At 39.2% G+C, this 24,111-nt stretch overlaps 1 long non-coding RNA gene across 2 annotated transcripts in view; it reads right to left on the bottom strand.

The window, feature by feature from the left end:
- The window catches only part of LOC149122531 (uncharacterized), a 164,425-nt gene that overhangs the window by 76,808 nt on the left and 63,506 nt on the right, over positions 1 to 24,111 (bottom strand). The gene's annotated exons all lie outside the window — the stretch shown is intronic.

The raw sequence follows: 24,111 nt of genomic DNA, 5'->3' as shown, positions 1-24,111 counted from the left end.
TGTTGCTTCTATAAATTTCACTACCATGTACATTGCATGTAATCAATGGTGAGAGCCAAGTGATCTAAGCCCAATACAAAAAAACTATCACTCACGTGGAGTCTTAGCCTTGCCTCTCAGCTGAACTCAGCTAGAACATAATTCTGGCAACAGGTAACTGGCAGCAGGAAGAAAGATAATGTTGTCTTACTGACTAATAAATTTATCCCACTAACTGGCACCATTCAGGAAGGGGAACCTAATGTACTTAGCTGTAATTGTCTGGAGTGAATTTGCCATCCCACTGTGGAAGGAAAGGGGAAGGAGGGAGCAGGTCTGGACTCAAATACCACTGAATCTTCATGCTGTTATTCAATATGGGTAGAATTTCAATGGTAAATATATCTCCATTTTCCATATATCCCTGGGAGCTTTACCAAAAGTATTTTATTTTAAAAACATTTTTATGTGGATTGGCATCATGGCTCAGCATCCCATATGAGCACAGCTTCAAGTTGTAACTATACCACTTCCAATCCAGCTCCCTGCTAATTGCCTGGGAAAGCAGTGGAAACAACTCAAATACTTGGACCCCTGCCAACCAAGAACGCAATCCAGATGGAGTTTCTTGACCAGGCCCAGGTCTGCCCTCTGCAGCCATTTGGAGAATGAGCCAGTTGTTAAAAGGATTCCTTCCCCCTTGCCCTGCCCTACTTTTCCTTTTAAATAAATCATCAAAAGTAATATATTTTATTTATTTGAAAGGCAAAGAGACACAGAAATCTTTCATATGCTGGTTTATTCCCCAAATGTTCACAATAACCAAGGATAGGCCAGGCCAAAGTAAGAAGTCCAGAACTCTATCCAGCTCTCCTACATGGGTGTCAGGATATAAGTACTGGAGCTATCAACTATCACTCCCAGGGTATGCATGAGCAGAAAGCTGAAATCAGGGCTGAGACTCAAACTCATGCAGAGTGCCCCTTTTTAAACACTTCCTCAGTTCATTTTGAATAGTTCACCAATTGTGGATTTAGGAAGAGCCTGGAATGGGGTGCTTTCTAGTGTGGAAACAGTGACAACACACCAAAAACAGACTTGCGGCAGGCCTTGACTTAGGGAGCCACTTGGTGCCAAATTGCGGAAGTGTCCACAGGCTCAGAGAAAAAAAGTACACTGCTCAGCAGGTTTGAAAGGCAGGCACAAAATCACATTACAGGCCGGCGCCGCGGCTCAATAGACTAATCCTCCGCCTTGCAGCGCCAGCACCCCAGGTTCTTGTCCCGGTTGGGGCGCCAGATTCTGTCCCGGTTGCCCCTCTTCCAGGCCAGCTCTCTGCTGTGGCCAGGGAGTGCAGTGGAGGATGGCCCAAGTGCTTGGGCCCTGCATCCCATGGGAGACCAGGAGAAGCACCTGGCTCCTGCCATCGGATCAGCGCGGTGCACCGGCTGCAGCGTGCTGGCCGCCGTGGCCATTGGAGGGTGAACCAATGGCAAAGGAAGACCTTTCTCTCTCACTATCCACTCTGCCTGTCAAAAAAAAAAAAAAAATCACATTACAAAGACTTGAAAAACTCCTGGTGTTCAATGTGAGGCATCACATGCAAGCAAGCATCAAGAACATTAAGGATATCATGACTTCACCAAATGAACAAAATAAAGCATCAGAAACTGATCATAATGCAACTGATATATGCAAATTCTCAAATGGAGAGTTCAAGACAGCTATTCTAAGGAAACTCAACAAGCTTCAGGAAAATGCGGAGAAATAATTTAATGTCCTAACAAAGAAACTTAACAAAGAGATGGGAATAATTTCTAAAAATCAAATAGAAATCCTTCAGTTGAAAAGTACATGGCATAGAATTTTAAAATCCTATAAAAGGCATCAATAGAAGAGTATATCAAAGAGAAGAGTTATTTTGAAGACAAGCTATCTGAAAATGCAGTGACAGCTGAAAAAAGAATGAAGAGGAATGAAGACATCTTATGAGAACTTTGAGAGAACTAATGCAAATATTCTAATTGTTAGTGTTCAAGGGGGACTTTAGAGAGACAAAGGGCTAGAAAGTATGTTCAAAGAGATAATAATGGAAAAGTTTCACACCTACAGAAAGACTTAACTACCCAGGTACAGAAAAGTAAGAGATCAAGTCAGATTCAGCACAACTAAATCTAATAATCAAGCTCTCAAAGATTGAAGACAAGATTTTCAAAGCTGCAAGATAAAAGAACAAAATAACACACAATGGTTTCCCAGTTCACGTGACTACAGGCTTCTCTGGAGTTGCCTGGAATTCTGGAGATCTCCAGCTCATGTTTAGCCTGATGCCATGCGGGTAGAAGATGTTAATTATTTTCCTACCCCTGCTCTGTGTGTAAAGTCCACAGGCTATTTTCTTTTTGCATTGAGATTGTGCTTGACCCATTCGCTGGAACATTGTGCAGTCTCTGTTGTTCATCCCCTACTACATAGAAGCCTGGACTTATAATACTGAGCATCCATCTCTGATTTAATAATTAAGCATTCTCTCAAAGCCATTTCCAAGGAATCTTTCTGTATTTAGAAAAGTGACTCTTTAAAGAGGTGACTCTCTTTTTGTAACAATTTTTAAAAGTCTTCAGATGGAGAATAGTATTAAACATGCTTCATGTACTTTGCCATTGTAACTTCAATAGTTTTAAGTAGCAAAGAAATGAGGGAAAAGCAGGGAAAGTAAAATAACTACTTAAAGAAATGCATCTTCATCCTACCTATGCCTAGAATATCCTAGATAATTTTTAAAATATCCATGACTATTCTCCCTAGAGCAATTGTATCAGAAACCCTTGAAATAGGAACAAGATTCTGTATTTGTTGAAGTCTTCCCAGATGATTTTGCAGTGGAAGCAAGAATGAAGACCACTAGCATAAAACATGTACTAATGCAAAATGCCACCCATACTTGGGAAATCCCAGAACTGGATGATCTCCTGCCCTCGTAAGAAAATGTGGAAGAAGGGGTAAATTGAGGCAAATCCCAGGAAACTGCACACTTGTGGGCAGAACAGGAAGCAAAACCATGTTCTGAATATCTATGCAAAATAAGTGTAGCCATTAGGCACTGCATTATAACCCAAGAGTCCTGAAATGTATTCAACAACTAACATCTATTAAGCCTTATTTGTGTCAGGCTCTGTCCTGGACTAACTAGCTCTGCAATCTTGTTGTTAATTTATTTATAATCTCCAGGCCTTGGATCCTCCAGTGGCTCATGGCAGAATTTTAAACTTGTTTATTTTGCCAAGTTCTTCAGAAAATCTATTCCATTTTTTTGTATTTATGTCCTTCTACTTTTAGAGGTTCAAATATAGTTTCTTTTATATAAAGGCAATGCTAGGCAGTGGTAGCTTTTCTCCGATACACTTAGCTAGCAAAACTAAAATTTGAAGTCTTGTATCAGTGCTCCCAATAGGGAAAGATAATTTTAATTATCTGTAAAACATGAAAGTCTGGGGGTCACTCATTTGGAAGAAAAATAATGTCTCTACTTGATGACTAGTTTTAAGGAACATTAATCCAAATTCCCCAATATCAGTGTTTTAAAATAGTGTGGCTTTGAAATATGAGATATCCAAAACTTTTACTTTTTTCTCCCCTTGGCTTATAGAACAGGCCCATTTAGGATTTCTCTTGAAACTTTTAACTAGAATTTTATTTTGTTTTGCTTTACTTGTTATCAGAGTTAGCACTAGAGCTTGCTAAAAGAAATCATTATCTCAGCACTGCTCATTGGAAATTTGATTTGCTTTTAAAAGATTTTTGTCTCAGGAACAAAACAAATTTAAAAAATTAAATAATTTATTTTGTCAACTCAAACTTCTGAACCGAAAATCCTATCTTGGGGGAACTGTTAATTTTTATCCTATAACAATGATTTGGAAACATGTAATAATTTTGGCAGTTAGGGAAAAACATTTCTGCCACATTGGCTGAGTCCCTGCAGGAAGGAATCATCAAAGCATCTAAAGAAGCTTCCATCTGGATGGGGCAGTGACTGCATCTATCTTACTGTTATTCTTTGCCAATGCTCTTTTTTCTAAGTAGAGTTTTAAACTTTTAAAAACATTTTATTTGAAAGACAAACAGAAAATTCCCATCTGCTGACTCACTCCCCAAATGCCCAAGATAGTCAGTGCTGGGGCCAGGCTGATATCAGGAGCTTAGAAATTCAATCTTTGTCCCCACACGGGGGACACAGATTTGGGTACTTGAGCCATCACCTGCTGTCTCCCACAGTGCAACTTAGTGAGAAGCTGGAAACAGAAGCAGAGCTGGGGCTCAAACCCAGGCGTTCTGATATGGAATGCACATGTCCCAACAAACGGATTAACCATTGAGACAAACACCTGCCTGGAAGGAGACTTTAGACCTAAAGATGCAGGCTCCCTAAGACCTTAGAAGATATGGTTTTTCCAAGAGTAACACCAATGGCTCTTCCCTAGTTCCTTTCTTTTCTATATTTTTGTCTTAAAGCAAAGAATCAAACATTGTTCAATGAATTCAGCATATATAAACAAAGAAAAAAGGACAAATCATACCCCAAAGTTCACAGCAAATTCATGCACATATCACAATGAACAATAGAAAAAATTGCTTTATAATTAAAATGATCTTTTGTTCGATCAATATGATTGGATAAAAAGTGTGAGGCAACTAGTGTCTCATTGCTTTTTCATTTTTTATTGCTTCATAACAACCAGGACAAGACTTTCTTCTGTAAAACTCATTAATTATCCACTTCCGTGTCTGATGAACCAGTTACTAGAATGTTTTTTTGAAAGTTTTCATATCTATGCAGCAGGAAGATTTATCAGAAATAAAGTTGCAAAAAGGAACTAGTGATTTTTTTCTCCCTCCAAGTTCATAGACATGCCCTGCCTAGTCTAATAAAATATGACAATGTTAAAAAAGTCAGTGTCATATGACAGTCATTGAGATTTATTGTCAAGTACACAGCTTTGGGGGCTCAGATACAGCTGATTTCAAAGTATGGTTTTTAATTACTAGTTGTGTAAAATCCTTGTTCATATTATTCATCAAGAAATAAGAATACCTTCTGTTAAAGACTATTAAGCATTGGTTAACTTTTTGTTGTATAAGATTCCTGTCATATCAAGGACACTCAGTTTATATTCTATCAATGGCATACTGATGACAAATATTTCATTGTAATAGTGAATTCATAACCTCTGAATGATGAAGAAATAGGGCATAGATGGAGTACTTATTATGTTTATGACAATAACCCATATGACACATGTAACACAATGTGAAACAATTGCTAACTTCTACGTTGGTAGCAATGATGAATCTCTCATCCACTCAATAAACATACTCTCTATTTTCCACCCACCAGCCTATCCCAAGTTCCCCCATTTCCCTCTGAACCTTATATTGGAACCCTTGACCAAATAATCATCATCTCTCACTTGGTACATACTAATCGTTGCTTCCTATGGAATCCTACCTTGTTTCCTGGCTCCCACTTTTGTCTACCCCTCTTAAATCTATTCTTCAACACAATATTCACAATGCTTTTTTTGTATAAATAAAAAAAAATTGTCCTGCACTGAACACTTTTACTGAATTTAGAATAAAATTCCAACTTTTTACCATAGTAATAATACAGCTTTACATGATCTGGCCACTTCTTCATTCTCTGACCAACATTTACATTAGTTTCCTAGGGCTGCAAAGCCAAATGACTTCAGTGGCATAAAACAACAGATTTTCTCTTAAATTTCTGGAGGCTGGATATCCACATAAATAGATCATGCTCCTTCTGAAGGCTCTAGGAAAATCCTTTTGTTGCCTCTAACAGTTTTCATGGCCCCAGGAATTCCTTAATTTATGGCATCATGATTCAAATTGCTGTCTACCTGTGTCTGTCTCTGTGTTTCTTATGTGATTTAAGGATCATTCTAATTTCATATAATTTCACCTTGATCCTTACATTAATTGTATCTATAAAGATCATATTTCTAAGTAAGGTAACATTCTGAGGCTCTGGATAGACATGAATTTTGGAGCAGGATTCAATCCGTGATTATCCTGTAGGATTATATAATACTCCAACATGGCCACCTCAACCTTCCCAACATACACCCTCAATCATTTCTTCAAGGCCTTTGTATTTCCCCTTTCCTTCTCCTAGACTATCTTGCCTGCCGAATTTTTTTTTTTGAGGAGCTGTCATCCTTTTATTTTTATTATTATTTTTTGACAGGCAGAGTGGACAGTGAGAGAGAGAGAGAGACAGAGAGAAAGGTCTTCCTTTACCATTGGTTCATCCTCCAATGGCCGCTGCCGCTGAAGCACCACGCTGATCTGAAGCCATGAGCCAGGTGCTTCTCCTGGTTTCCCATGCGGGTGCAGGGTCCAAGCACTTGGGTCGTCCTCCACTGCATTCCCGGCCACAGCAGAGAGCTGGACTGGAAGAGGGGCAACGGGTACAGAATCCAGCGCCCCGACCAAGACTAGCACCCGGTGTGCCGGCGCCGCTAGGTGGAGGATTAGCCTAGTGAGCCGCAGCGCCAGCCGCCTGCTAAATTTTATAGTTAGCTCCTTCTTAACATCCAATGTAAATATCATCTCTTTAAAGAGAACTTCTTTGCCCTTAACTATCTAAATAATACTCACAAGTCAGTTGTTATTCCATTACTTTGTTTTATTGTCCTTGGTGAAATCATAATTTTCTAAAATTATTTTTTTTATTTTTATACATTTGCTTTACTTGCCGATTTTTAAACCTTGTACTACTCTATTCCAATATAATATGATATCCAAGAGAGCACAAAATACCACCATTTTTTTATTATTATTAAATCTCCTGTAGTTATCTCAGTAATGGAAACATAGTAGCATTCAATAAACAGTTGTTGAAGGAATGATGGCAAAGAAGAAAGAATTTGCATTGAGGGTCAATTGACCTGCATCCCAGTTTCAGTTTTGCATCTCACTAGCTATGCGACCTTGTGTGGAACACATGTCCTCTTTGGTTATTAATTTATCTATTTATTATGGGAAGAGAAATATTACTTCAGAACTTTCTGGTTTTAAGAGATTCTGTTACTGTAATATTCTGTTGGTGTTTGAGCACATTTTTGTCAAAGAAAAAATTTGCCAATAAAAGCATCTTATTTATGAGTAAAGCCTTTAACTATGGCTAAATTAGCAAATAAAGTGGAGTTCTAAGTATCAATACAACTAAGAAACAATTTGTGTTTTCCTTAAAAGTTGATTCTTTGTGAAGCTGCTCATCAATTCTATTTTCTATTTTGTCAGTTAGTTCCTGAACCTATATCAGACAATTTTGATCCTAGGAATAAGCTGGGTTTGAACCCCATTGGGCTTTCAGAAGGTTGTTAATGGCCTAATTACAGATACTAGGAGAGAATTTCTAAGGACAACATACTGATGACAAAACACTAACACTCTCATGAATTACAAAGAAGGTAAAAATTTGGATTACTTTCCTAAGTTAACAGCAACACAGGTTAAAAAATTAACTTCTCTAAACATACCCTCCAAATGTTTTTTTCTTTAGAACTCTAAGCAATGAAGCCTTAGTACAGATTCCAAATATGCTTTCTGAAAAGAATAAAATAGAATATATTTTCTGCTCTAAGTTGACTTCTGCTTGGAACAAAACATAAGGAATAAGGAGTAATACTTATTCCTCCCCAAAGGCAGAGGACATCAGCTTCAATGATTGTTTCCATGTCTACCACTGTGCTCATTATCCAACTAACAAAATTAATTTTGTTGCAGCCTTTGAGAAGAGATGATGTCAGGCCCTGAACACATAATAACTGATCTTAAATCCAAATATTCTTTATATCCAGAGCAGCTGCTACCCTCTTGGCTATCTCTGTGATGGATGAATTTAGAATGTCTACTTCTTTATGTAACATGTTGAAATTCTCATCTCACCAATAACAATTTAGAAACATGATTCTTCAGATCCCTGGTGGGAGAGCTTACAATTACTATGCTTACATATAAATAATATGACTTCAGTCAACTATCTACAGTCCTTCATCATGTCCCTATTTGACCCATGGTTATTGGTGGGGTATTAGCCAGTGTGCATGGTGGTCTGTGACCAGACAACCAGGCCTTTTCTCTGTGAGGTCACTCAGATATGATATTTTCCACTTTTCTCAGCCACCAAATCCCTGTATGCACTCCTTGAACTTAGTGCTTAGGAATGAAGGACAGGCTGTAAATAAACCTAGTCAGTTCCAAAGGTCATATTCTGTAGCAGGAGCATGATGCCTCTCAAAGTACTTTATCCTAAAAAGAAACATCTATTCTCTCATGTATTTATTTATTGACTTAAAAGTATTCCCTGTGAAATGAGAATTGGGAAAGAGGAAGAACACATAATTCCATATAGTAAAGGAAGTAGTTGAAATGTAGCATAGAATGGAAAAAAATCCAAGGCATCTGCATCATAACCGTAATCTACCTGAAGAACTGTAAGTATATCTGCACCAGCACCTTCCACCTCCTCCTCCCTCTTCCCTTTTTTTCTGTGCCCTCCCTTCTTCCATCATTTTCTTTCATTTCCTCTACAGCTAAATATTGCTGTCTCCCTTCTACTAGGACACACAAGAGGAACTTCAAAATGTTACGAAGAATAGAAATAAAAGATAATTTTATTTGGGTGGAAAATTTTTGAAATCTAAGCATAACTTTTTCATACTTCTCATTTTCCATGAATTTTTTGAAAACTGCTCATAGCTACAGAAATAGAATGGATGAGTCGATGGGAAAATGTCAACCTTTTGACACCTAGTATAATTAATTTTACTAACAGCACTTCTGATTTACCACCAATGGAACTAATACACAGGATCCAGGATTGCCTGCTGAGTGGAGTCTATGTTAAAATAAACGCTTGTACTAAACCTTTTACAGGTCTTCATCTGGTTCCCAGTTGGTCAGGAGGCTCATGGTGATGGGCTGGAAAGCATTTATTATTAAGAAGTGGTTGAGTTCTACATAATCAAGGCTTTGTGGAAGTACAAATAGTTCTGGGGGAATTTAGATTCCAAGAACTTTCCCATCAAGGTGTTAAGAATAGCAGATAGGAAAAAATCAGTGAAAGTGCAATGCTGACTCTAACCTCTCCATCTATGACTTTAAAGACACAGAGTGGCTTATCTGAAGAATGTAGAAAAAGGTCTGGTTGTTAAATTATTGTTATTAAACTACAAAACTGAACATAGCTATGTGGATAATCTTAGAGTCATCAGACCTGGACAAGATTACCTCTGTACCCCAGCAGAGCAGAATATGATGGTCTGAATTCATCAGCTCTGGTCCCTTCTCTTCTAGAGACCACGCAGCAGGAAGGAACACAGTGCCAATCCCTCTGCTAAAATGCTTTGCCTCAACATTTTTATTACAAAACAATTTAACATTACTATTCCATATATGCTACCTCGCTTCTATCTTCCCAATATCCTTTTCCCTATCTATATATCTGCCAAAATAAAGACATACACATAATCAAGTACTACCACATGTAGTGAAATATCACATTAAAATAGATATTCAGAAAATAGGGGGAAAATCAGGGATGATAGGAATCGTGTTAGAAAGCCTAAGAAAATGTAAGTCTGACTAAATGAGAGTCAGACACAAAGACAAATCTTAATAACTATTAAAGTATGAGATTGAACTGCATTAAAGGAAGGAAACAAAGGAGCATTACAAATTTAGCAACCTGAGCCTTCTGCCTAAATCCATATGAAAATGAGGAGCAGTGTAAGATGCCACTTGGGAAGTCCATATCCCATATCAGATGCCTGGGTTTGAGTCCGGACTCCACTTCCAATTCCAGTTGCATGCTAATGAATAGTCTGGGAGGCAGCAGGCGATGGCTCAAGTACTTGGGTTCCTTCAGTCCACATAGGAAATCTGAACCTGGCACAAGCTCTCCACCTCACCCAGCACTCGTTATTGCAGGCATTTAGAGAGTAAATCAGTGGATGGAAGAGCTCTCTGTATGTGTGTGCTTCTCTACCTCTTACAATTTGCAGAAAAAGCACAAGTTGACTCATAGAAATTCTCTTGAAATCTATACAAAATTTGATTAACAGTGTATGCATGTATGTATGTATATGCAAAATGTAATGAGCAATCAATATATAATCTCAATTTCTCATGAGATAGAGTTCTCATTTTTTTCATATGGTGAATAAAATGCTTACAGCACTTTTGAAATTCTAGCAGTGCAGCAATCTCAAATAAGAATACAGAGCACCTGGGACTTTCAACGTAGCCTTTGACAACCCAAATGGATTTTTAAACTATTTGCCTTTATTCTAACGAGAATTTTATTACCAGTTTTTTAAGGTCATTCATTTAAACAACAATTAAAGCTTGGATTTTCTGTTGATTCGTTAGCAGTTTTTATTCATTATTTGGGAATTTAATTTGCATATAATAAAATTTACTGACTGACAGAATGTAATTTGATAATTTTTGATAAAAATATACACAATGTGTAACCTCCACCATGGTCATGATATAAAACATGGTGTGGAGTTCAGTTTGGAGTTCAGTTATGAGTAATTAATTCAAACCAACCATAAGTTAGTTTAGATTAGTACATTTGAAGTTAAGTCTTAATAGTGTGTAGGATGTTAAGATTAAATGATATAAAATATGGGGCAACATATTAAAATCTTGGTCCTAGGAGCTTTTAGGACCTGTTTCAAGAACCGCCATTCCTCCATGACGGGCTTTATTTTAAGCCAGAAAAGACAGGCCTAAGGGTAAGGGAATGAAACTATTCCTGGAATTTAGATTCTTCTGCCTTCCTGTGTGACGCCTAGGCCCTAAATTGCTCAACTGCACCAATAAAATGCATAAATTTAGGTAATTGCCTTATAAGGAATAAGGAACTCAAATACATGTGTAGTGACCTATGTACTTGTTTACTCAAGTGCATAAAAATGCTGGGAGGGAGAGGGACCAGGCTTCTTGCCTCAGCACTGCACTATGTCATATGTAAGAACCCCAGTTAGCTGGTAATAAAATCCTCTTGCTGTTGCATGCAGCCTGCCTTTTGTGAGTTGTTCTGGGGAGGGTCTCAAACCAGACCCCACAATGGAAGCTGGAATCTGAAATGCAGGCAGCACCTGAATGCAGGTGCTCTGATGTGGGATGTGGATATCCCAAGTGACAGCTGAACTCTACACTACAACATCTGTCACAATTTTGTCAGATTTTAGGATTTTACATAAAAAGGAATCATTAATGGGACCTTTTGTGATTGTGTTTTTTATTGAGCATCATATTTTTGATGTTGATTTATGTTGTTACATATATCAGTAGTTTTTATCATTCTATTGCTGAATAGTATAATTTATTTTTTTTTATTTATTTTTTGACAGGCAGAGTGGATAGTGAGAGAGAGAGATAGAGAGACAGAGAGAAAGGTCTTCCTTTGCCATTGGTTCACCCTCCAATGGCCACGGCGGCCAGCGCGCTGTGGTCTGTGCACCGCGCTGATCTGAAGGCAGGAGCCACGTGCTTATCCTGGTCTCCCATGGGGTGCAGGGCCCAAGCACTTGGGCCATCCTCCACTGCACTCCCTGACCACAGCAGAGAGCTGGCCTGGAAGGGGACAACTGGGACAGAATCCGGCGCCCTGACTGGGACTAGAACCTGGTGTGCCGGCACCGCAAGGTGGAGGATTAGCCTAGTGAGCCGCGGCACCAGCCACTGAATAGTATAATTTAAAAAATAAGGCTAAAGAAATAAATTAAAAAATCTTTATTTCTGAGGGCAACAATCATGTTGGAACTATACTAAGAAGTCTAAAAGATTTAATTTATTATCCTATTTGCAACTAAATCCTCCTCAGAGAGATGAGTTCGTTGTTAGAGCAGCTAAATAACCAGAAAGATTCATTGAGTCTAAACAAATTTCTGTTAATTTCTATTACTACTTCAGTACAGATGTGTCTGTTTTGGGGGCACTAAATTTGAAAAAGTCTATAGTGCTTCCCGTATGTTTATGTTTTACTTCTACAGTAAACAGCTTTTAAGATATTCTTGCCGGCGCCGCAGCTCACTAGGCTAATCCTCCGCCTTGCGGCGCCAGCACACTGGGTTCTAGTCCCGGTCGGGGCGCTGGATTCTGTTCCGGTTGCCCCTCTTCCAGGCCAGCCCTCTGCTGTGGCCAGGGAGTGCAGTAGAGGATGGCCCAAGTGCTTGGGCCCTGCACCCCATGGGAGACCAGGATAAGCACCTGGCTCCTGCCATCGGATCAGTGTGGTGCGCCGGCCGCAGCGTACCGGCCGCGGTGGCCATTGGAGGGTGAACCAACAGCAAAGGAAGACCGTTCTCCCTGTCTCTCTCTCTCACTATCCACTCTGCCTGTCAAAAAATAAAAAAAAAAATTTTTTAAAAAAAGAAATTCTTTCCTTGAACTGAATGGAAACGCTCTTCCTGGAGATAACAGTCACTCACCTTTGTCATTGTTTATCCTGCTGCTCATGTTAATCAGCAGAGACTCTGTGCTTACCTCTACTGTTGTTTCTGTATAGTACAGGCTTTTTTTGTTGATAGTGCCTGAACTTTAGGTGAAGTATATGTTTGTACTTTTTAGGAATGAAATTATTAAACAAGTAGACAAATGCTATTAAAGCAAAAACACATAAAGTTTTTACAGTGAAAACCAAAAATAGACAAACTTCAAGGGTTCAGTGCCCTTTAAGTCTATATTCTTTACACTTAGAAGCCACTATACTTTAAATCGTGTTCCGTAACACACAGCATAAGGAGGAATGTAATATTTGTTTCACATTCCTAAGGCTATTATGATATTTAGAACCACTCATTTAAAAAAAATTACAGGGCCAACTCTGTGGTGCAGCGGGTTAACGCCTTGGCCTGGGGCGCCGGCATCCCATATGGGTGCTGGTTTGAGGCCTGGCTGCTCCACTTCCAATCCGGCTCTCTGTTATGGTCTGAGAAAGCAGTATATGGTGGCCCAAGTCCTTGGGCCCCTGCATCCACATGGGAGACCCAGAAGAAGCTCCTGGCTCCTGGCCTCAGATCAGCACAGCTCCGGCCAGTGCAGTCAACTGGGGAGTGAACCATAAGATGGAAGACCTACCTCCCTTCTCTCTCTCTCTCTCTGTGCCTCTCCTCTAATTCATTCAAATAAATAAATAAATCTTAACAAAAAAAAAAAAAAAACATGCGCTAGGGGAGGGCATAGTGGTACAGTGGGTTGAACAACTGCTTGGGATGCTTGCATCCTGGATCAGCATGCTGGTTTGATGGACATTCAACCCAAATGCCTCAACTGAAGACTGGATAAAATAATTGTGGGATATGTACACCATGGTATACTACACATGGGTATGAAAAAAAAATGAAATCCTGTCATTTGCAACAAAATGGATGAAACTGGAAAACATCATACTTGGTGAAATAAGTCAGTCCCAAAAGGATAAATACCATATGTCCTCCCTTATCTATGGTAACTAATAGAGTACCCAAATAGTAATCTCTAGAAGTGAAATTGACACTTTGAGATGCAATGATTTTGAATAGCTTTTGTCTTAACTGTTGAGGAATAGTTTTCTTTTTCATACTATTTGTTGAACTCTTAGTATAATCATATGTATATAAAGTTAATTGAAAATAGATCATAGTAAAAAATAAGAATGGGAATAGGAGAGGGAGGAGGAGAGGGGTAGGAGTGTAGATGCAAGGGCAGGTATGCTGGGAAGAATCACTGTGTTCCTAAAATTGTACTTATGAAATTTATGAAGCTTATATTCCTTAAATAAAAGTTTTCTTGGGGGGGGGGGAAGAGGAATTTTGGTTGTAATCCTGACTACTCTGCTTCTGATCCAGCTTCCTGTTAATCCATCTGCGAAACAGTGGATGAAGTTTCAAGTACTTGAGCTCCTGCCACCCACATGGAAGGCAAAGGTGGAATTCCTAGCATCAGCCTGTCTCAGTCCTGGTTGTTATGGTCATTTGGGGAGTGAATCAGTGAATGGTAGATCTTTTTCTCTTGCTGTCACTCTCTCTCTCTGACACTCTGACATTCATATAAGTAAGTAAATAAATAAATAAATCATAAAAGTATGTACTATTAAAAAGTAAAATAAATTAATAATAGAACATACAGTATTGATTAAACCAAAAGAAGGTATGAAAGGGAAATACAAAGGGACAAATACAAAATACATAATAAAATGGTAGACATATTCCAAGTGTATCAACTATCATATTAGACAAGATGGGGCGTGTTCAGTGTGCTGTGGCCATAGACTCAACTATAGTATTAAAAACCAGTAGGCTAGGCCGGCGCCGCGGCTCACTAGGCTAATCCTCCGCCTAGCGGCGCCGGCACACCGGGTTCTAGTCCCGGTCAGGGCACCGGATTCTGTCCCGGTTGCCCCTCTTCCAGGCCAGCCCTCTGCTGTAGCCAGGGAGTGCAGTGGAGGATGGCCCAAGTACTTGGGCCCTGCACCCGCATGGGAGACCAGGAGAAGTACCTGGCTCCTGCCATCAGATCAGCGTGGTACGCTGGCCGCAGCACGCCAGCCGTGGCGGCCATTGGAGGGTGAACCAACAGCAAAAGGAAGACCTTTCTCTCTGTCTCTCTCTCTCACTGTCCACTCTGCCTGTCAAAAAAATAAAAAATAAAAATAAAAAAAACAGTAGGCTAAACGGTCAAGAGACAGAGAGAATAAATATTTAAAGGCTTCTTTCTGCTATCTATAATAGATGCACATTAATGTAAAAATATACACAGAATGAGAGTAAATAGATAGACATGAAAATATTCATAGGGAAGCTAAAATAGTTATAATAAAATTAGGGGAAATAGGTTTCTAACCAGAATGTTATCAAAGATCAATAAGAATGTTTCATAATGAAAGTGATATCAATTCATTACAGAGACATGACAAGCTTAAACATGTACCACACGAAATAAAAGAATTTCAAAATGAATAAAGCAAAAATCAATTGGAGAAGTAAATAGTTCTTCTATTATATTTGTGGAGTTCATTGTTATTGAACACTGATAGATGAAACAACTAAAAAAAACTTTAATAAAGACACAGACAATGGCAACAGCACTATTAACAACCTCAATTTAATTGATATTTATAGAATACTATATAACTCATAGTATACATTTTTCAAGTACAGGAAGTACATTTACTAAAATAGATCTCATGCTTCAATTAAAATCAAAAAGAAAAAATTCTCTATCTGAGGTAGAAATCTGTGTTTTTTAGCAGCAAGTGATTAGAAATCAAATACTACCATTCCAAATAGTAAATAATTTTAAAAGAAATTAATTCACAAGGTATTACAAACAGAATGATAGTAAAGTTACAATATAACAAAATTTGTGGAACCAGCTAAAGCTCTGAATATAAGAAATGTATAGCATTAAAAGCTAAAACTAGGGTCAAGCATTTGACACACTGGTTAAGATGCCACTTATGCTTGCATTCCATATTGAAGTACCTGCCTTGAGTCCTGGTTCTACTTTGGATCCAACTTCCTCCGAATGAACACCCTGGGGTTGCATAAAGCAGGTGACGGTTGAAGTACTTGCACGCACAGGAGCAACCTAAATGAGTCCTTGGCTCCTGGCTTTGACCTGGACCATCCCAGGCTGTTGTAGGAACTGGGGGAGTGATCCAGCTGAAGGATCTCTGTTTTGCTCTCACTCTCTCTTTTCCTTCCCCTGCTCTGCCTTTCAAATAAGATGGATGGGGAAAAAAAAAAAAAAAAACCTATATTAGAAAAAAGAGAAATTCTGTAAATTGTTGACCTAAGGTTCAACACTAGAATGATAGGAGAAAAGGTGAAATTTCATTCAAAACATGAGAAAAAAAATGAAAGTAGAAATTAATCAAATACAAGACAGTAAAAACCAATGCTTGAAAAAAATCAGCAAAGTTTCTATAAAATAGCAGTAACAGAATTGCCATAATTATAAGTGAGAAGGAATTGATCACTGTAGGTCCAATAGCTATAAGAAGAATGAGAGAGGGATGAGCATTTGATCCTTATAGGAGATGAGGAAATTATTGCAGAGGCAGAGGAGGGAGGGTTGAAATCTTGTGTTAAAAGTAGTAAATTGAGAGACAGAGAATTTCTTAAGAAAGAAAGTGGTGGCTGAATCTTGATGTTTTCCAGGGCTCAAAAATGAGTAATTTCCTGTAACATCCCTCTCTAGATTATTCACTGTTACGTCTTAATTGCAATCTATGTGAGGATGATTTACCTATTTATACATAATTTCCTATGTATTTATATACATGTTTACACATAAAATATTCTCATATCTGATTTTCCTCTTGGCACTGTATATTTTGAGCTGCTAACTTGAGGTAATTTTGGATGCCTTAGACATATCTTAAACTGACACATTCGGCCGGCGCCACTGCTCAATAGGCCAATCCTCTGCCTTGCAGCGCCAGCACACCGGGTTCTAGTCCTGGTCGGGGCGCCGGATTCTGTCCCGGTTGCCCCTCTTCCACACCAGCTCTCTGCTATGGCCCGAGAGTGCAGTGGAGGATGGCCCAAGTGCTTGGGCCCTGCACCCACATGGGAGACTAGGAAAAGCACCTGGCTCCTGGCTTCGGATCAGCGAGATGCGCTGGCCGCAGCGGCCATTGGAGGGTGAACCAACGGCAAAGGAAGACCTTTCTCTCTGTCTCTCTCTCTCACTGTCCACTCTGCCTGTCAAAAAAAAAAAAAAAAAAAGAGGGCTTTCTTGTTATTCTCCAACTCAGTCAATAATGCTTTTTGTATATAGAATCTCTCATAATTTTAAGTATTTCTAATGTGGCCCTTCGCTTTTGGTTCATCTCCTCCTGCCCACCTGATTATAAGCTAATGCATGAGTACAAGGACTCGATCCATCTACAAGCCAACATGAAGTAAGCCACTAGCACGTGTTTATTAAGTAGCATCCGGGTTACTTTTAGACATACTATAATTGAGGAAGATCCTGAAATCACAGAAATAATAATGCTTGTATTATCTTCAACTGTCTCATATCATAAATGACCTAAATAAGAAACCCCACTTGCTTTATTCTAAGACAAAATTGTTTCAATAAACTCAGGACAACAAAGTTTTCTCTGAAACGTTTTTATGGAACAAAAGATTCTGCAATAGATGAATAATATTGAGAGACAGACAGACATTCTAGGATACTTAGCAAACAGTTCTTGTGAAGATCTAATTCATCTTCCATCTAGGAAGGGCCTGACTAGTTTCTAAAGACATAAAATTATACAAAGTGAGGCCATCAGGTTCAATTCAAGACATGGAAGCAATATTCTAAAATGGCCTTTTTATGTGTGTGAATAGCAATTTGGGGTTATGTGAGGTAAATGGTGGAATAGCTTTTTCTGTTGCCTCTTTTGGGACTTTGCATAGATCAGGGTGGTGGGGGTGGGTGTTATATTACTACCATTGAAAGCAGCTCAATTCTGAAACAATGCATTTGAAAAGCCCATTTTTTCCCTTGGCAGCTCCCAAGTTAGAGAGTGTGGGTGGCAGTTGATTTCCCATTTCCACTTAGTGCTAAATTCCCCAGGATTTGATTTGATCAAAATAGCAGGTAACTTCAGTTGACTGAATAAGTAGTTGGGAAGAAAGGATAAAAGGAAAGAAGTACCATCAACCTAGGCTTTTGTACTTTTATTTTGAAGGTAAATACAGACACCAAAACCTATTTATTTGAATAAATGTTTGATTTTTGGTTTTGTTAATATTGGCAGTGGCTATGTAAAATTCAGCTTAAACATCTGGAATCTTGAGAGAAGTTGTTAGTTCTGATTCACTTCATCACAGTGTAAGTTCAAGGGTGATAAATTAACGTGTCATAAGACAGGGGATATTATGGTCCAACCATTCAGAATTTTTGTATTGTGACATTGATAAAAGTGCCACATAAGGGCAATTCATTGTCCAGGAGATGCAATTATAGGAGTCAGAATAACTGCATGAAGTTTATACACCTTAAATAAAAGGTTTTTGGGTAGAAAAAAAGAAGCAATACAAAGCTTTCCTACATTAGACAAATGGTTAAAAAAAAGAAAAGAAAAAGTAAAACCAAGTGTAGCAACCTGATTGCAGTTAACAACCCTGATTTCTTCATTCTTCTTTGTAACTTATTTATTTATTTGGCAGACATAGAGAAACACAGACAAAGCTCCCATCCACTGGTTCACTTCCCAGATGCCTGCCAAAAGCAGGCCAGGACCAAGACAAGAATCAGGAACCCAATCCAGTCCTCCCACATGGGTGACAGGAACATAGCTACTTGAAGGATCATCTGCTGCCTCCAAGGTATGCGTTAGCAGGAAGCTGGAATTGTCAACAGAGCCAGGACTTAATCCAAACACTTTAATACAGAATACAGGAGTCTTCACTTGCATCTTAACTGTCTCATGAACTTTGCTCTTTGGCTGTGCCCTCACATAATGACTCGTGTGACTGGTTTTGACCAAAGGGATAATAGGAAACATGATGCAAGGAAAGTCCAAGGAAGTACTCACATTGACCCTTACCACCATCCGAGCATGCTCAGACTAGTCTCCTGCAGATTGAGTCCATCTAGAGGAGGTTCAAAGAGCCTCATCCAACAACCAACCAGCATGCAGCAGAAGCAGAAGCAGACAGCCAACCACAAACTTGTGAGTGGCCTAGATTGGCAGAATTACAGAGCTGATCCTAGCCAAAATTTCTGACTTACAGAACCGTGCATGCTGATAAACAGATGGCTCAGACACTGAATTTTGGGGTGGTTTTTTTATGTAGCAAACACTAACTAATATACCAAGGTAAAGATAATAGATTCGATCTTGAGAGGGGACAAGAAGCCAAAATCCATGAAGCATCTCGTCTACTATTGCAAACCATTAGGTTAGAAGCTGTTCTGTGAGTGGGAAATCAGGTTTCTATTTAGGAGCATTTCACGTGCATGGGTATACTCTTGTACACCCTTCTGCAGAACTCACTGAACACCTCTTCACTGCATCCAATGCAAAAGACTGGGATAGTTTCAAGGTTGGTCTAATTAAAGTGCTCTTGCCCTTTTGAAGTTTAGTGGAAAGCTGTTTACCATGAGGCTCTTTCCATTGCGGTCTAACTCTGTGTGGCCTATTTTCCAAAACAGCTCTGGAAAGTCTCCCTAGGAGAACCCACTACAGATTACAGAGATGGCCTCTACTGAGAAGAAGAGGAAACGTTGAATTATAGCTTACAATTGGTTGCAGCATTTCCCAAGGACCAGCACTTTTTTTTTTTAATTCAAGAAACCAGGTGTGCAGCTATGGAGATAACTGGACACCAAAAAGAGAGCTTTATTGCTTCTTTGACATTGCTAGTACCTGGGAACAAGCCTTCCAACAACACAATACAGAAAGAGCTGCTAGGAGAATAGTCTGGCACCCAATAAAAAGGAATATTGCAAATGGAAAATAATATTCATGAGGAACCACTTTGGATAAGCCACAGTAGTAATTTGTCATTTCCATGGAATGAAATAGAAAACTTTTAAAGAGGTTTGAATTACATCAAAAGGAGTCGACCCCGAGAGGACTGCTGTAGACATGGGATACTGTGCATAGTACATTTCACACGATGCGCAGAAGGTAATCTGACGTGACAAGCATTCTCCAGTTGCCCACAAACACAGTCTAGGGAGAGATCAAACACCAGAAGACACTGCAATATAATCTGCCATGCAAAAGGACAGGCCTTCATAGATGGGGGCCAAGAAGCCTTGTCAGCCACATCTGCACACACTAGCTGGATAAAAGGCAACTGCGCTGGGAATTCCTTTAATTATTCAATCAGACAACAGTCTTAATGGTGACTAATATGATGCAGGATATTGTGCAACTATCTTATGCTTAACATGTCTATAGAAAGATTCTTCTCATGCACATATCACATTCAACAGCTCCAGTTTCAGAGACACCAGAATGACTCAAATCATTTCTATCCTTCTCATGTGGCATGACAATTGTTACAACCTGCTGGCTTCATTCAATGCACTAAGGGGCTATTCTTGGCCTTCAAGGGTTGTATTTAGCTTATTATCTTTTGAACTGAAATTTTCCTTTTCCATATCCATTACTCTTTAGGTGAGTTTCATTTACCAATTTCTCAGACTTTTTGTTTTTGCTCGTTGTCCTTGCTTTTTATTTAGTAGTGCAGAATTGAGACCGTGGACAGAAGAGAATGAACAGCAGGGTGTATTCTTGTTTGCGTTCTTGAATCACATCTGAAATGTTTCCTCTCTCTCTGAGAATGTAGAAACATGACAAAGCAGAGAATATGGTTCTTAAAAAAATCCAGAAACATTTAGTTTTTGTATGCACTGAGAGCTAGGAAGAAGGATAAATGATAGGAAAGATGCAGGTAGTCTAAAGAATTGGGAAGATTGTGGGGGTCTTCTGCTGTGTAGAAAGGATGCAGAGAAACTATGAGTATAACAGACTGACTTGGCAGGGAAATCAGGAGCAAAAAGACTGAAAAATGTTATTGTGGTGTATGTATTGGACTTCTCATTTCCTTTAGGAACTGCTAGGACATTTGGGATTCCTTTTTACTTAATTAGGTTACACTGCTTTGAAAATGACCACAAAGTGACTGGGATAGCTGGTATACCAGGGTAGTTGTGGATAGACAACAAACAGGCAATAACTTTTCTTTCTTTTTTTTTTTTTCCCAATGATTGTTTTTAACTCATTTCTGCTTTCCCCAAGTTAATGACCTCTTAGGCTGATTCCATAGATTTCCTCTCACTTTCATTCTAGCCCAGTTTTTGTTGTGCTTAACATTTCAATCCCATTTCCACATTAAGGTTCATTTCTCTCTCTCCCCGATTGGCATTTAAGGCCTCAAGTAAAGGAGGATTTCGAGAAACAAAAGCCTATCAGATTCCATGGAGAAACAGAGACCAAATGAGAAATGGGATAATTAAAGGAAGGTGGTTTTTTTTTTTTTTTTTTTTTTTTTTTTTTTTTTTTTTTTTTTTTGACAGGCAGAGTGGACAGTGAGAGAGAGAGACAGAGAGAAAGGTCTTCCTTTGCCGTTGGTTCACCCTCCAATGGCCACGGCGGCCGGTATGCTGCGGCCGGTGCACCACGCTGATCCGAAGCCAGGAGCCAGGTGCTTCTCCTGGTCTCCCATGGGGTGCAGGGCCCAAGCACCTGGGCCATCCTCCACTGCATTCCCTGGCCACAGCAAAGAGCTGGCGTGGAAGAGGGACAACTGGGACAGAATCCGGCGCCCTGACCGGGACTAGAACCTGGTGTGCTGGCGCTGCTAGGTGGAGGATTAGCCTATTGAGCCGCGGCGCAAGAGATATATACATTTTCTCCTGCTGTCTGTTGGTTTACCTTTATGAAGAGCCCAAAATAGCCAGGAGCTTTTTAGGCTTCAATGTATTGGGAATATTACTGTTTGATGGGAGAAATTTCTTAGGCACTAGCAAATGCAAGCATTGAACCTCAGTGGATTAGAACACTTTGGTAACAAATTTGTTCTAGTAGCTCATTGTGGTAATTTTACCTACACTTTTATTTGTCATCTTTTTGGCCGCTTTAATTTTTTTTTTTTCCTTAATCATCAGTCTTGAGCAATTTGATTGTACTATCTCTTGTAAATTTTTTGTGCTGGGGATTTTTTTAAGCTTTATTTGTATGCATATTTGAAAGGCAGAACATGGGGGAGGCGGAGAAATCTATCTATCCCCTATTTCATTTTCCAAATGGCACAGCAGTCAGGGCCAGGCTAAATCCAGAGCCAAAAGCTCCACCTGGTCTCCCTCATGGGTGCAGGGGCCCAGATACTTGCACTGTCATCCACTGCTTTCCCACGTGCATTATAGCAGGAAAGTGTGGGGAGCAAACCGGACTAGACTGTTGCTGGAATTAGGACTTGTTCTGTGCATCTGCTCTCCCACAATATGGCGCTGGGAGAGAAGTAAACAGCTTCCGCACAGCTGCCTCCAGTTCAACCAATTAACTGTAGGACTTGCTCCTGATTGGAGAGCAGCGTACTCGGCGTGTGGGTAGCCGAGTTGGGATTGGCGGAGAAGGACTATAAAGGAGGAGAGAGACGGCATGCACCAGGAACATCTATGGGGAACATCTAAGGGAACCCGTGCAGCCCCCGAGAGAGCCGGCCGGCGGTGTGCCGCTCCCCTGCGGAAGTGGGGAATGCGGCCAGGGGGAACTGCCCTTCCACGGAGGTGGAAGGGATAGTAGCCAACCCGGGAAGAACCAGCAGCAAACCCGGGGAGGGCCGAGCAGACGAAAGAACAGCGCAGGGTTCAGTGTTGCTCCTCCACGAAGAGGGGGAGCGACAGAAAGTAGATCAGAAGTGGAGTAGCTAGTTCTCCAACAAGGTACTCTATTGTTGAAGTGGCAGCTTAACCCATTGTGCCACAACACTGGCCCCATACTTGTTGTTTTCTGAGCTACTTCTATCTGTGGGTTTATAGTTTGCATGGAATTTTCAGTCATTACTTCTTTAACAATCTTTTCTTTCCTGTCTCCTCCATTGAAGACTCTATAAGCAGGTTCACTTTTTCATCTTATTTTTCTTTCTTGCCATTGGATAATTTCTATTATAGTATATTCATGTTCACTAATATTTTCTTCTGTAAAGCCATGTCTGTTGTTAGTCTCATTCAACGTAATTGTTAAGACAGATATTTTGTTTTCATCTCTAGAAGTTTGATTTGGTTGTATCTGTCATATTTGTGGTAAGGTTTCATATAAATACATATATGGAATACAGATATAATAATCTTGATATCTTGTGTGCTAATTCTATAATCTGTGTAATTCCTGGGTATATATCAATAGATTAGCTTTACTTCTCATTGAGTTTTTCATGATCTCTAACTACACATATATTAAAAGCAAAAATTACAAAGATTGATCATTCCAAGGCTTGGTGAGCAACTGTTACAATACTGATGGAAATATTTAAAAAAAAAACTACTATGGAAAATGGTTTGACAATCTCTTTAAAAGTTAAGCATTAACTATTATAAAACCCAATTGTTTCACACCAAGGTATTTATCCAAAGAAAATAATAACCTATGTTGATATATTTACTTGTACTCAAATTCTCATTGAAACTTTATTTGTACTAAGCAAAAGCTGAAAACAATTCAAATTCCCATTAGTTTGAATAAATACAGATCATATGCCACACAATGGAAAACTACTCAGTAATGAAAATGAATAGTACATGCAAAAAGATAACCAAATCTCAAAATCCATTATTCTAAGTGTAGGAAATAAGACAAGCAAAACTGATATGATTCAAATTTATAAAATTATGGAAAATAATGAATCACAGTCACAGAAGATACATCAGTGGTTGGCATGGGTATGGGTTGTGGTGGAAAGTTGTAAATGAGAGGAAATACAAACTTCTACAGATAGTACCATGTTAATTATCTTGATCACAGTCACAGTTTCATGCATGTACATATATCAAAATTTATGAAAATTTAAAATGTAAATATATCTCAATACAGCAACTTAAAATGTAAAAATATTTGCCTGCCTTATTCTTATCTGCCCAACTGTTTCCATGCAATGTAACGGTACTCACAGCCCTCCTCACTAACACTTAGAATGTGACAGAGACTTGGCAAGTTTGAGTCTTCCAGTGTCCCCAGTCATACCTGCCTTGTGATGGTCAAAGATGGTGACACTTTCAAAGCCACCATGGAACTCTTTTATTATCTTTAGATTCCCTTAATTGTATGTTCATGACTTTTAATTTCTCCCTTCTTGTCCATACACACACAGTAGGGTCATGTGTGGAAGGCAAATGACTGTTTTTATAGATGGTTATGCCACAGATGTGATTTCTTCCTCCACCTTCTCTTTACTTGCATATCATTTCATGTTACATGAATAAGAATATGAGTAATTGATCGGGCAGTGAGCAATTTGGCATAATTACTGCATTAATGGTTTAGTTCAGCTACCTCCTGTGCTACCCCCATGATCAAGATCAATGGGATTTTTATACATT

Source organism: Oryctolagus cuniculus, chromosome 13 (genome assembly GCF_051225735.1).
Source record: "Oryctolagus cuniculus isolate XC-2025 breed Fujian yellow rabbit chromosome 13, ASM5122573v1, whole genome shotgun sequence".
NCBI lineage: Eukaryota > Metazoa > Chordata > Mammalia > Lagomorpha > Leporidae > Oryctolagus > Oryctolagus cuniculus.
Note: the sequence above shows the minus strand (reverse complement) of the source record. Positions and strands in the feature narration are given on the sequence as shown.